The sequence below is a fragment of the Nothoprocta perdicaria genome, unplaced genomic scaffold, assembly GCF_003342845.1.
Source record: "Nothoprocta perdicaria isolate Ctin4 unplaced genomic scaffold, notPer1 scaffold_20, whole genome shotgun sequence".
Classification (NCBI taxonomy): Eukaryota; Metazoa; Chordata; class Aves; order Tinamiformes; family Tinamidae; genus Nothoprocta; species Nothoprocta perdicaria.
In genome coordinates, this window is record NW_020455205.1 from 4,717,528 (window position 1) to 4,732,763 (window position 15,236).

Genomic DNA, 15,236 nt, shown 5'->3' on the forward strand with positions numbered 1-15,236 from the left:
GGCCCTGCCGGGGCAGCGCCGCGGAGAAGCTGGTTAATAAACAACGTGTCCCGCTGATGGCCGGCCGCCGCCGCCAGCGCGTGGCGCGTTATTAAAGCCAGACCTCCCGAGGGTAGTGCTGCGCGTCCCCCCTTAGCAAGGGGCTGTGCGGGCGGCCGTGCCCCTCGCTGCCCGCCTCGCTGCCCCGCGCCCCCTCAGCCTGCCCCGCGGCCCGGCCCTGCCTCACAGCGCCGCGTGTCTCGCTGCCAACGGCTGCAGTAACCGTCAGCAGCCCCAAACACTGCAGGCGAATTCCGAAAGAAAGAGAAACGAGGACTCATGTCACGTCCGCACAGGTGAGGGGCGCCGGTCTCATAAAACGGGGTGTCACCCGTGGCTGCCACACCAGAGCATCTATGAAGGCCTCGCTCACTCATGAGAAGTCCCAGCCTCAATTAAATTAGTGGGATGCTGCTAACTTCAACTAAACCTGCCGTCTTTTATATAGATATTGAAGCTCAGCCCTTCTCTGTGGTTCCCTCAGTGCACGCGTTCTGCTGAGTCAGACGCTGGCAGTCTCCTGCTCGGATGCTTTTTTGGCTGTGAAATGGGCTAGCTTCAAAAGCAAAAGCTGCTTTTGCCCCCGTGCGCAAACGAAAGTAACAAGAAGCCGACAGATCATGTCATGGCTTTGGTTCCTCCTTGTGCATACCAAAAACGGCTGCTTTGATGAAAAGTCACAAAAACACTAGGGTAAGAATAAGTTATGGTTTTCTGGCAGGGCTTGCTCTTAAAGAAAGATGTCTATCTGGAAACCAAATGTTAGGAGGTCACAAAGCACTAAAACTCTATAGGATTTAGAGAGATTTGTACTTTAAGATTCAAGAGCAGTCTGCAGCAACTTCTTGAATAATATAATCACTGCCAGACTCGCTCTGAAGCAGCAAACTGAAAGATGATGGGTAGGATTTGGTGGTCCTGTACCAGCCACCCTGGCCGCAGCGGCAGCTCCTGCGCTGGGGGGCTCTTTCTCCTCCTGTTCAGGCACAGATGGCTGCACTTTCTGCATCGCCTCCCTCTACAGCTCAGCGGTTTGCACGAGTGTAGCTGCATTGCCGGCACACAACGTCAAGGCAGTGCGAGGGGCAGCTGCAGAGCAAACATTTAAACATTTTGCTGAATAATCTCAAGTAATTACTTTACCCAGTGCTCCCTGCCAGTCCTTGGAATGACAGGCAGGAGTAATCATGAGATGCGGGTCTCCCATATGGCAGGCAAGGATCTAAATGTTTCCATTCCTGTTACATCTCGATCCAAACAGTTCCTGGCATATGTTCATCAGGGAATAAGCTTTTCCCTTAGTGCATGAGACTTGAGTCATCTGTGAGGGCAGGTGCTTTGTTCCAGCACTGAAGTGTTCAGTTATTCTGTTTACAAGGAGGCTGAGCTAAATGCTAAGAAGGAAGGCCGCTTCAGCCTTTTCCAGCAACCTGCTAAACACAGAGCGACAGGCTAAGCCCTGGGAGATGTAACTCCCAGGTAAAGCTCGGCCAAGTCTGCCAGAATAGCAAGAGAAGAAAGGGAACATGTCCCGGTGTGGCGCTCGGGGTGTGCAAAACCAGAGGGACATTCCAAAGAGCAGGGGCAGCAACGCAGCAAAGGAGGAACATAAATCACGCTGATATATCACTCTGCTCACTCAAGCTTTCCCATTCTGCAGTTTGTGTTACCAATTTTTGTTCATCGGTGCCAAAACACTGGCGTAGGTTAATGCCAAAGCAACAAAAGTAATGCTGATTTATTACTGTTAATAATTAAGTTTCCTATCCAGCTACGTCAACATTGAGTGCTGTTGTTCCAGTGAAACGGCTTTCTTTCAAACATGGAAATCAGTGCTGGTTTTACAAAAGCGGTGTTCGTTGTTCCTGTTAAAGGTAAATGTGGTTTTACAGCACCTTCCTACTTTCACCTTCAGTTACATGCAAAATACAACTCAGAAAAATCGGAGAGTTGTCACAGGTGCTGAGATGTCCAGACGCCCTGGACATACACGGATGAGAATATGAGACTAATATGAGAATGGAATAGCCCAGAAGTCTGAATTCTTCCAGGTATAATGTGCACATTATACATAGAATGAATAAAGAATTTTATCTTTTTTTTTTTTTTTTAAGAAAGTGTATGTTATTTGAATAAATAATGCAGAGTTAAATGTCAAATTGAAACAAAAGCTAAATATTAACTTAGCCATGGTGCTGGACTTGATTGCTACATAGTTATTCAAAGCAACTACACCCACAAAGTGATTTAAATTGAATGCTATTGTAAGAGACTTTGCAGAAAATCCTCTGGGTCCGCACGCTCTCTTCACCATTGTGTTATACGCTTGGAGCCTCTGGCTAGTGCTAAGAATCACAAGACTTCTAATATTAATAATCACAAGACTTGCCTTTTTACGGGCGCTTTACTACCTCCCAGGCTGCCCAGCACAGCTCAGTGCTCTTGCTCTTTGGCTGCTCAGTGCGGGGCACTACCACAGTGTCAAGGATTACCGTACCCGCAGGAACTAAGTGCCTTAGGATTTCCCAGCCACCCTACTTTGTAATTACATTTACTAAATATAGTCACATGATAGATAAACATGACAACAATGTAATGCATTTCCTAAAATAAAGTCTGCATAAATTTAAAGGTTTATCTTTAATTTAGGTTTATCTCTCTCCAGTATTCAGATATCAAGATGCTTCCTCGGTGGTGTACCTAGGAGTCTATACCAACTCTAATTCCTTAGGTTTGTCCTTGTGGAAGAAAATGAAGCTCTGGGGACAAATGCAACCTTGAAATCTAAACCTATTCCCCTCCTGCAAATTTCTGTGAACTCTAATTTAATCAGTGTGCTAGTTTTAATTTTACCATAAAGATTGATTCTTATCACAGTAAAATTCTTATAAATGCTAATACCTACTGCATGAATAGGTAGGGCCTACCTCTTATCCAGAAAGCAGCCAAAACCTGTTAAGGGTTCCTTTGTGGCTTACTTTGTTATGAACAAATCATTAATCTATTTGAGGAAATGGCCTCTTCTAGCCAGCAAGTTTATTTTTGAGGCCGTGGTTATACAGTCACTTTAATCTCACAGAAAACAATGCTGCTGCAGAAACAGATTGCCTCACTCTTACCTTGCTCTTGCTGTTGGTCCCTATCTCCTTTCTTGCGTTGGCACAACTGGTTCGGCTGCTGTGTAAGGAACTGAATCAATTATCTGAATCGGGTGAAAATTAATCTTAAATTAATCTTAATTCTTTTTGTCCTGAGTTAGTTCAACCCCTTTCATCAGTAGCTTGGATTTATGGCAGTGCAAGGTGGCTCTGGAACTTTTCTTTAAACATATTTACATCAATAATCATATTTTAATACTTTCAGATAAATGACATTAATGTGTGTGAATCATTAATATCTGAGATTAGATCCAAATATTAATAGGCATTCAGAGAGGCTAATTAATTTGGAGAAAGAAAACTCTAGTCCTTGCTTGGAGAGACACAAGTTGGTCTACCATTATCTTTTCTGGCATATAGGTCAAAATGTACAGAATGTACTGAAAAACATTAGTAATGTTTAATGTTAAATAAGGTAAATAGATAATTAAGTTATATGCATCTTTTTAATATTCTGAATAGATGGCTTTATATATTAGACAATACAGGGAAGACCAAAAATATTTTGTTCGAAGAAAAGGCTTGAAGGTGATCATTACCCCATTAATGGTTAGTTATAAGCAAAACTGGAACGAGGCACCTCTGTGCTCTCATTGTTTCAAAACCTACAAAGAGAACAGTTCAGATTCAATAAAAATAGGTTTCCTTCGTAAGTACTTGTCTGTTCAAGTCTATTTCCGCTATTAATTGCTCCATTTATTAGGTTCAAGATTTTTTCTCACGATTAATTTGAAATGAGATGTTAAGATCCATGGTCAGAGCACACTTGCTAGCATTAATTTATTTCTGTTTAGGAAGTGATTTTATCATCTTCAGACAAATGCTTTTTGCTTAATGATATTAAAAATATGCCTGTCTTTCTACATAAGTATTTTGACTAGTTACCCAGGCTGTTCTCTTCTTTGAATCAGCAGCACAGTAAAGCTGCAATCTACTATAATCTTCTGTTCATGCTGCTTGAAATAAAATAATGTTAGAATACCATATATATATATATATATCTTTCAAATCTCAATGTTAGCATCTTTATTCCTATTTATTAGCTTTCCCATAAAGATAAATACTGTATGTATGTATTTCTGGTACTTGTTTAATGCTCCGTTGTCAAAACTTCTTAGGCTGAATTGTCACTTCCACCTTCCTCTTTACTTTGTGAAGTAGCTTGGAGAGCTAGAAAACACGCAGGGTCTTTCTAGTCCACATTCTTTCCAATGTGCTACTTGAGTTAGAAGTTAAGTTGAAGTAAGCCAGTACACACTGACATAGAAAGCTCAGTGACAAGGAGATGTCAGCAAAATTCAAATCAGAAGAAAAAGAAAAAGATACTTATTTCTAACTCCTAAGGAAGTTAATATTGGAGGAAATTACCTGCCAGCATAGTAAATTCTTCAGCACGTGGTACGCTTAATTAAGAGCTCTGACTTAAGTGCAAGGAGGAAACCAGCTGCATGTTTTAATGCGCTGCTCCCCGCAGCTGTCCTGCCATCCCCTCTGCCAGGGGACATTCCCACAGCCAAACTGCCTCATGTCACGGTTGCACCTCTTTGCTCTAGCTCCACGTGAGATCCCTCCCCGCTGCAGGGCTGCACCGTGAAGCCCCGCGCGCGCCCGCCGGCCGGGAGCTGCAGGCAGCCGCGCTGCCGCACGGAGCCCTTGGCTGCCGCGCGCTGCCGTCATCCTCGTGCAACTCCCTGCCCTTCCCTCTGCTCCACGGCGTGGCCCTCGGGGCAACTGAAGGGCCAGCTCTTGCAGGGAACCCATCCAAAAGTAAAAATAGTCCAGAAAAAGAGAAAAGCCGCATCAGTTCCCCGGGTTGATCCTCTGTGCAGCTCAACAGGCGGTCATACTCGCAAATGTGAGGAGAGGCTGGCATTTGGACTGAGCGGCAAAAACAGGAACAACCTGAAATGATCCCATTTCAATTAGCAGAAGCTCTTTAAAGCCTGCCCTATAACTGATGTCTTCCTAAAATATATCTGCCAAGCCAGGAGAGAGCAAAATCAGTTCCTGCAGGAATTTCAGATGAGACGATTGTCTCATCGGGCCTTACGTCCTACCTGAAGTAGGTCTGCATTAACAAGGCAGGGAGTCCTGCCCTATACACGAGAATTAACAGAACTTACCAGAATTCGCTATCAAACAGTTTTTGGGTAGTGCAGTAGTTTTTAGGTATCAAGCAGGTTTTTTTAGGTAGCAATTACTCAAAATACAACATTCTGTCTTCCTATTTATTCTGCCACGTTCAAGATCTCTGTATCTGAAATGTAGGAGTTTTGAACTGAATTATTTGGGGATTCAGACAGCATTCTACATAGGTAGTAACAATTAGCCAGTATCTTTAGGAAATAAATGTTTAATTGTGGAAAACTGTAATTGTAAAGTCTAAATCTTTTTTTTTTTTTTTTTTTTTTTTTCATAGTACCTGACCAAAACAGGTAATACAGAGCTTATATGTATTACAGGAACTTTCTTAAATCCTGTCACCCATTCTAAAGGAAGTAGCAATGTCATTCAGAGTCCAAGCATTAACTAACCGTATGCACCATTGGCCTACTTGGCTATTTGCCACTGTTTCTTCTAGAAACAACAGCCCTCACCTCTCTTTAAATTAGTAAGCACACAAACAGACAGTCAAGTGTATTCCTGGCACAGGAGATATGCCTTTTTGCTCATTGATTGTGTATTAATTAATTCCTGTAGCCTACTTTCTATAAAGTACTCTGATATTTTTTGTATAAAATATCCCACTAGGCATGAAGTATTAATAGAATTATTTAAAAATTCGGAACATATATATCACTGCAGTACTTAGCAGCAATTCCCACTATAAACATAATTATTAAAGTAAAACTGGTTTGTACTTAGAATGCAACTTGTTTACAGCAAAAACATTGTTTTAAGCAAAGTGTGGAACTGCATTTGCACATGGTTACAGCATTTCTAAGGTTTCTTTTTGAGCCACAAAAGGCAATTTGGTAGAGCAACAATTAAGTAAATGCTTAACCATATATAATACACATTTTTTATAATGTACAGTATTATTTTTATACATGACATTAAACTTTGAGAAGATAGGCAGCACCGCGGTCGTAGGTTGATTGCATCAAGTTGCTTTACGGGACCTTGTGCTCAGACCAGACTTGGCCCCGCTTTGGGAGGCGCTGCCAGGCCGGCCCCTGCAGTCCCGCTCGGCAGCAGGTTTGTCCAGCCCTGGGCAGTTCTCCTCATCCTGCCCCTCGGTTCCTTCCATTTCTGCATCCCAGCCCTTCCCCAGCAGCTCGTAAAGCTGCTCTGAGCTACTTTTATGAGCTAAGCCATCAATATTACTCCATTCTTTGCAATTACAAATTATTTGTAACCCATTCTTTGCCTGTGGGATGAAAATCACGGCACAGCTGAATAAACAGTTCGTGCCTGCATGTAAGGGTGCAGGGAGGGCGCCTGAGATGAGGATTATAGCTGGAACTTCTTAAACCAGCCTCTCTGCTAAGGGAAATATATCATGGAGCTTTAGCCAAAGTCTTGTTGCTATTTGACTTGATTATCTTCAGGAACATAGACCTCAAATATTTATTTTAACATTGCTATGTATGAATCTCTTCCAGAGATCGTGCTGTTTTATTCCTTGTCTTTCATTTAAATGACACCTCCACTTAAAAGAAACCAAAGCTGTTACTATGTAAAGTGTTCTTCATGAGGATTTTCTGCTTTTTAAATACAACTTAGTCTACTAAAATACCGATCAGTTTTCTGAATGCATAAAAATAAACACTCATAGTTAAGCAAAGTATTTATTAACTCAGATGAAATGCACTGAAAATACATTTTGAGGGATAAAGTGTGTATATTCACTGCTGTTATGCAGTGCTATTGTTTTGCCTGCCTGAGTTCTCTGTGTACACACACCCAGGACCCACTTTCCAAATGGAGTGTGAAAATGCCAACACCATCCCATCCTGAGAGTACTAACAGCAGATGAAGCATTTGATTTTGACTTAGCAGGCAACCGAACCTTTTCTGCATCTTTTGTATTGCAGAGGAGCTGCACAAAAGGAGGTTTAGTCCACAAAACCACATTTCCGAACCAGGAAAGCAATTTGTGTCCCTGTGGAAAATGAGTCTTGGGGTGAATGGAATAGCTCAATTGGGAGGGTCTTTTTTAGAGGTTCTTACACCTCTCCAATAAGAGTTAACTGGGAGCTGGGTCATTGCAGTCCTTGTATTGGAAACAGGTAGTGTGATATCTTTAAAAACCATGCAGATGACTACAGATACTCTTCATTTTGTTTAGAGATGCACTTTATGTAATAATTTTTGCCTTGCCTTGCTTTCCTTTCTTTTCTATCCATGAATCCTTTCTTTTCTATCCAAGAATCACACAATCCTGATGTGAGATTTTCAGTTTTCAAGCATCTTGTTCTGCGACTGTCTGTATGTACACATGGAAACACAAAAGTCGGTAACTTCCAGCCGGATCCCGTGTTCCCATGATCCTACGTTTTATGCGAGTTCTCTGTTCTCGTCCTGCAGCTGTCCTCATAAAGACCCTTTTCCCAATACTGTGTTAACCTGGACTCATTTGCACAACTGAAAATGTAGGTTTATGAATAGTTTTTGTTTTCAAGTCGAACTCCAAACATCATTATTGCTTCCAAATGTGTCAGAAATTGATAGTTACGGTTTGAATTTAAAATCTGAACAAAGTGGAGATCACACAAATTTTCAGTCTCTTTTTCAGTACTTTTTTCCATTCCTCTTTCAGGCATCCTGTATGATTCAAGGCAGATTCTAGGCAGAAGAAAATACATTTGCAAATAGTGATTAATTTATACTAAATCTCCGACTGGAAAGTGTTTTTAAAGAAGAGTGGAGTTCACAGCCCTTTTCACCACAGGCTGTGGGTTGATAATTCAATCACACCAGTAAACAGATACCACATTATTTCTTTGCTGCTATGAAAGCACTGTCACAGACGCCTTAAATCCTAGAACCTGCAGTAAATTAAAGGGTCCCCTGTGGCGGTCGCAGTTTGACCTCCCAGCCCTCCCGCTTGCTGCGCCGGGCAGGGCAGAGCCGAGTCGGCTGCTTTCGCAGCAGCAGCAGCAGCAGCAGCAGCTCTGCGCTCACCGTGCGAGCGAGCGCGGGCCCACATTCCCGCTCTTCCTGGCAACCAAGGCCTGCCTTTTTTTCCTACCTGATAAACTGGAGATGAGGCTGTTTTCATGTAGGCAAGCCCTTTGAATGTCGCCTTTGCCAGATCCAAATATTTTTAGATCCAAAGCAACATTAGCAACCCTAGACCCGTTTTTAAAGAATCATGTAACTGTAATTATGTGTCTGTATAGATACATATATATATTATTTATACACATATATATTATTTGGGTTTAAATGTATACACAGTATAGATGTTATCTATATAGCTCTATATAGAGAGATATATAGTGTGTGTGCGTGTATGTGTGTGTGTATGTATATTTGTGCATGTATATAAATAGTGCGTGTGTATATATATATAAAATGCATACAAATAATCTTTTCAGTTGGAGCAGTGATCTCATCTGACCAGCCACATGGGGACAGGCACAGGGGACAGGCAAAACAGCCAAGTCAGCAGCCCCCCTGCACGCAGGGAAGGCGCAACCTCAGCTGGCAGCAGCTGCCAGGCAGGCTCAGCGGGGCGCGAAGCGGGACTGCGGCGTCGGCTGCAGGGAGCAGCCGGACTCGCAGCCCCCCCCCGCAGCCCCACGCTCGCCTGCCCCGTGGGGAGCAGCTCGGGGGACTGAACACGCAGAGAGCTGTTCACCCTCCGCAGTGCTACGCAGCGGGAGCTGCAGCGCCGCGGGAGCCGCTGCGTGAGCCCGCAGGAAGGGCTGCAAGGAAGCGGCACTGCCCCTTCCCCGACGCTGGAAATCTGCACTGCTCCAGCGGGTGTTGAGTCTGGCCCGGGACATGGCTTGGCCGGGGCCATGCGCCCACTTCCCTGCCTCTCCCAAACCCCCTTCCCTGCCTCTCCCAAAACCCCATCCGTGTGGATGTCTGGCCCGAGGCACTCCGCCTGTGCTGGGGCAACTGCAGAGTGCTCAGTGTTAGCTACGTTAAACTAGTCAAAAAGTAGTTCTGGTGTTGGTAAGATCAGCCTTTCGGCTCTGTTACTAATCCATCGCACCAGCGCTAATAGCTGACCTCGGCACAACGTGGCTCCCAAAATGTTTTTACAGCCCAATGCTGCTGCAAGCAAAAGTTCTCCTGCTCAGATTTCACACTGATCTTTAAATAATGTCTTCAACTCATCACAAGAGCATGTATTACTAAAATTAAATAAATAACATTTAAAAAATCAAAATCAAATAAAACAGTCACATCCTGGCCTCAGATTTTTGGGGAGACTGTATAGAGAATATCAGTGCTGGTGGGAAAGCTGCCAAAACAGAAATTAAATGTGCTTAATATAAAGATAATTGATTTCGTTTCTGTTTTTTAACACCTTGTAGCTAAATGCAGAGAAGCTATGGTGTGTTGAACAGAGTCAGGAGTTTCAGGTTGAAATAACATAGCACAAATTTGGAAAGATCAACATACATGTAAAACAATTACTATTACATTTGAATTAGTCCAAACAATCATATTTAGATTGAACCATTTACATAAACATATCAAAGATAACCACTATAACAGTATGCTTATTTTATAGCGGTGGAAAAGCAAAGCACAAAATTTATAACCTGGCTAGTGCTAGTCTGGGAGCCCTTATTTTTTTCTGCACATTCCCAGTTGCAATGCCAGTCACATTAGAAAACCTTAGTGCCTTATCTGCAGTTCCTGCACCTGAATTTACAAGGCTGAAAACAGCTGTGTTAGCAGGATACTGTCATTTTGCACCTTTCAAAGCCTTCTGTCTCCATTGTCGTCAGATAAAGTGATGCTATTAAAAAAAAAAAGGGGGGGGTGGGAAGAAGAAAATAAGAGAAGTGAGGGGCTTTCCACCCGAGTGGGACTTGGCAGGCCTGCTGAGGGAGTGTGAGAGGGCCCATGCTGCATTCCAGGTGGCGGCGGGGAGGAGGAATGCTGCACTAATTCTCCCTCTGGCCACACTGATGTCCAGAACAGATTTTTCGCTGCAGATGAAACAGCAATATTCTGCCATGGTACTGTGTCCTGAGGGAACGTTAATTTTTTTTTTTCTTTTTTTTTTTTTTTTAACTTGAGTTTAGAGCTAAGGGGTAAGTCTCGGCTGTGCTGCTACAAATGTTAACCGTGCAAGAGCCGGAAATTCTGCTGCTGCCGACATTTTTACAGCACACAAAGAAGCACAGGCGCTGATGCACAAAACCTTGCCATAAAACTGAAGGGTATTACAGTCTGCGGGAAGTTACGATAGAACCATCATGAAGTGCAGTATTTGGGGCTGCAGTCAGTTTTCCATATATGCAGCACTAAAGTGAATGAACAAAAAGCAAAGTGCAAACTGTGGACTGCTCCTTGAGCTGCATGAGCTTCAGCAGCCCTGTGCCTCACAGTAAGGGAAGGGACGTGTGACACGGCATGTGCTGGGTTCTCAGCAAGTTTGGGAGCAAGGACCTCCTTCTGACCATAATCCTGGGAGAAGTTAATTATATCACCATAGCAGTAGCACGTTCCACACTGGACAGTGTAGAGAGAGTAGGAAACTTCTCTTCAAGATAGAAAATACAGTATTACTGATAAGATATGATGACTTGCATGAGAGCACTTTCAGTGAGGCCAAATTTACCCAAGCTCTTATTTTTTTTCTCCTTTGGACCTCCCTCACTGTCTTTAGGCACAAAGAACATTATTATAATCAAGATACATGGCAGATAATTGCTTTCCTACCCTTTCATTTTCTTCACTGCCATACTTCCTACAAAAACCCTTCCCCTTCTTTACAAAGCATACTTAAATACTTTGTACATATAACATAACAACACTACTCCGCATGCTCTTACTTCTTTCAATCCTAGAATCGCTCGCTCTCTTTAAATATATATATAAACATCATTTTATGAATTGACAGATTGATTTTTATTCAGTCAGTTCTAATAATTAGATTTCAGCTGGACAGGAGACATGAACTGCAAATATGAAACAAGTAAGCTTGTGATTTGAGTTGTGAACTACGGAACTTCCCTACAGAATTGTAGGGAAAAGATCTATCAGTCAAAGATCATTTAGGCATAAAGAATTTCAGCTACACCTTTACAAGTAATTTCTGAGAAGTTAAATATCTGGAATAAAATTCTAGATTGAGTCAAGTATTGGGGAGACTTTAAGCTTCATCTCTTTTTAAACATTTTTTTTTTCAAACATCTTAAGGATATAAAATGCTTTTACTAGAAAAAAAAGTGTTCCTTTGTGAAGACCAATGACATTGTCATCAGCACTCAGTAATACTAATGTATTTTCTTAAGTAATTTTGATATTTGAAAATGCAAAATTTGGCCTATCTAAAAATATTTTAAGCTATTGTTTTGTTTTCAGAATTGCTTTAATATCTTTATTATAAAGTTACAATTACCGTAATTTTGTGATAACAATTGTTTTCTGTTTGTAAGGCAACTAATACTGATTTCTTCATATCTTATAACATCATTCACCTATTTTATGTTTTGAAAATGAAGGTCCTTTGCTGCGTCCTACAATAAAAAACACAGTGTAACTGCATTGTCTCACTAATTACTATGTTTATGTAAAAATACAAGTACCACATTCAACTTGCTGGAAGATAAGAGGATCTCAGGTGAGCTCCCTCACTGTGCCCCTGCTTAAACAATACTGAGAAAGTGGCCTGGGATCTAGTTTTCCCTCCTTACTGACTTGTGGTCATGACAACCATGTGTACAAGGATAAGCTTTACTGTACTGTCTTTTTCAAGGTTCTCTCTTGAATGTTATGTTGGGTAATACAATAAGGGGATGGAAAATAATACTCTACAGCAGTTGGTGCCTCATCTACAAATACTTTTGACTTAAATGTTTGTTTTTTATGTGTTTTGATGTGTTTTGAAAGTGTGAAAACATAACACTGTCTTTAATATAACATTTGAGAGAAAGGCCTTTGACAAAGGATTATGCTATTATTTTTATTTAAATTGTATTTAAATTTAACCAGCTTTCCTGGATACAGCAAATTTACATTTTAAGTATGAAATTAAAATTTTCACAACTGTCCCTGTAAGGCAAGATACAACTTCAAAAAGACAAAGACTTTGCAGTTATTCATGTTTATGGTAAATACCCAATGGTGTGAAGTAAAACTCTATCATATCAGGATTCTCTAATTCCCTTTGTGAAGAGTAGTAGAATAAAGTTGAAAGTTTTTATTTTTTATTGCAGAATAATTTTATTGTATTATTTATAAATCTGATAGTAAAAGTTCTTTATATTTTTTTTCTGAAACTCCTACACAAGAAAGCCCTTACTGACATTTGAAGAGAAGTGTGCCAAAAAGTGTGTATGTAGTGTGTCTGGAACTGGAAACACAGCAGTGGAGATTGCAGAAACTGTATGTGCAAATTCTTTCAAGGCATTATCAAAAGGAAAAACCAAACAAAAAGCACAAGAAAGCCCATTCTAAAGCCATGGTCTGCTTGGATATTAACAGAAAAAATAACTAGCTATTGTACTACTAGTACAGACCAGAACACAGACCAAGAGTCTATTTGGCTCCAAGCCAGATTATTGGTACATGTCTCATGGTAACTGGAATTGTACACCGTGTCTAAACCAGGCTGGTTTTCACTTCTGCTGTTACTTCTTCGCCCTACATATGCCAGTGATAACTAGGATTCCTTCTGCTGCAATGATAGGTTTCAGTGTTTCGTGACTTCAGCATTTTAATTTGAAAAACATAACAGAATAATTTGCCTGTTTGCAGATTCCCAACCCCATCATAACCTCTTGAGGTTGGCAAAAGAACGATGAAGGTGACTGTTCTGATGCAGATTTCTTCTCTAAGAGTGCAAGTAGTTGAATATAGCCCCTGTGACAAACATTTGATTTATTTGGTGTAGTAAATGTATGAGGTAAATCAGGCTCACATGGTTAGTGATAGCTCTAGAAAGGAGCTTGCTGCATGAAGGTGATTGGGTGACCTCCTAAACTGTTTAAAAACTAAAGCTACTAAATTACATCCATGCAAGAGGGGGTGCCTGTGTGAGGTACTTGGGTTGGAATTTTTTTAGCTATCAGTAATGGCTGCCCTTAAAAGGAAATAGCCGTTAAAAATGGCTTTATTTGGGATTTGGCTGTGAGCCCACATTGTGCTCCATAGAAATTCCGAGCGAAAAAACATGATATGGAGTCAGGTTTGTGGGAATAATACTGATACAGTCTGCTATAGACTAACTAGTGCAATCCCTCTTAGAGCAAACTAACGAGTTTATCAAACTTTAATAATCCTTGTTTACTGTGGGGATTCCTGGTTTCCCTCCGATAAAGGTGATGTTATTCCAGCAGCAGCTTCCAGTTCTCTGTGCGACAAGTGGTGCTTTATGGAGCCGTGCAACTCTTGACTTTTTGATGGCGTTAAAGTAAACCTTTTTGAGGAACAATATCCCAATGGGATGGAGGATAGAGCCAGCATGTCTCACTAATATGGAGAGCTTTCTGCTTCTTTTTTGGGTACAGTGGTGGTCACCTAAACAATTGGCACTGGTGGGCCTGTGCTTTGAGAGGGTCTGACTTACGTCATCTTTCTGGCCTTCAGTACCTGAGGTACCTGACTCTGTTAGCAGTATCTCAAAATATGTGAAGAGCAGCCCTGGCTATTGCGCTCTGCAAGCCTGCGGCAGCGGCGGAGAGGAGATCTCCCTAACAGTTGTTCTTTAAACAACCGCGAACAAGAAGACATAGACTGTATTTTTTTTATTATTATTTTCATGGACCTTTGAGTTGGCCAGACCCAGCTGTCAAACCAAAAGCAGTTTCAGCCTCCTCTGCTCTACCCAACCTTCCCTGTCTTGGTCCCTCTGCAGGGTGACAAGCCGGCGTCAGTGCCTGACTGCAGACAGGGGCTGCCCCTGTGAGGCCGCCAGCCTAGACTAACCCGTCTGTGGAGGAAGGCCGTTAAACCCCAGCCACCGCGCAGCGGGGCGGCCAGGGCAGCTCGGCCACCGGTCCCAGAGCCACGCTGCACGTCATGGCCCCAGGTCAGCGGTTCCCCGCTGCCCTATTACACGCGTTGGTCCCTGTGTTGATTCCTGCTCTGAGGTCTGCCCAGGGGCTGCGCTTAGGGCACTGGGCCACCTTTGTGTTGGGTCACTGCGCAGCGGCTGCACCCACTCATAGCCACGACTGAGGCCGTGACAATACCATAGCCAAAGGAGCCATTCCTAACATCAGGCTGGTGGAGAGGGTCAAGAATGAGCAGCCGGTCTCACTGCCCGCACAGCTGCGGCTACGAGCAGAAACCCAGCCGAGCATAGCTCCCAAAATGGCAGCATGGCAGTGACTGTCACTGCGGCGGGGCCTGCCCTGCAGGAGGCTCGCGGGGGCGCCGCTACCTGCGCGGGCAGGCGGCAGCCCCGCGCGGGCAGGGCCCTTCCCGCGCCGCCCGGATCCTTCTAGACGGCGGCGGGGGCGTCACGGCCCTCGGCCCAGGTGGGCGGGACAGGTGGGCGGCGGGGGCGAGGCGGAAGGGGCCGCGCCGCTCGGGACGGCACCCAGGCGGCGCCGGGACGGGACGGGGCGGCCCGCAACGCCGCACAGCGTCGCCCGAGGTGCGACGAGGGAACAATAGGGGCCGCGGCCCGGCGCTGCACGCGCCGCAACGAGCGCCGGCCGCGGGCGCGCAGATCCCCGTCCGTGCCGTCGAGCACGCCTAAAATAGTCCCTCTTTGTTCAGCAGCGGGCAGGGCTTGGCTCCACCTGTGTCCTTCCGCCGCGGCGCGGCCCGGCCCCCGGCCGCGGAGCTCCCTGCGGGCGCGGGCGGGGCGGGGCCGCGGCTCTTTGTGCTCCCACAATGCACCAGCTTCTCCTCCGCGGGAAACAAAAATGGCGAGGGGCTGCGCTGGGGCCGGGC